Raw genomic sequence first — 322 nt, forward strand, 5'->3', positions numbered from 1 at the left:
TCTTGTACAAACCAATATAAAAGTTGGGTGGGTAGAAAATGGCCAATTCTCAATTTTGTTGGGAAAAATTCCCTTTTAATTATAAATGGCTTGAGTAGAAATATTGTATTTTCTCCCACATAACTTGCATCATTTTTCTCAAATAGATTAATAGATTCATAGATTGTAGAGTCGGAAGGAACCACAATGGATCATCGTGTTCGACCCCCTGCCCCTGGCAGGAAAGAGGACCAAGGTCAGATGACTCCAGCCAGGTGACTATCTAGCCTACTCTTGAAGACCTCCAAGCTAGGTGATAGCACCAACTCTCTTGAAAACCCAT

The sequence above is a fragment of the Alligator sinensis genome, unplaced genomic scaffold (genome assembly GCF_000455745.1).
Source record: "Alligator sinensis unplaced genomic scaffold, ASM45574v1 scaffold1189_1, whole genome shotgun sequence".
NCBI lineage: Eukaryota > Metazoa > Chordata > Crocodylia > Alligatoridae > Alligator > Alligator sinensis.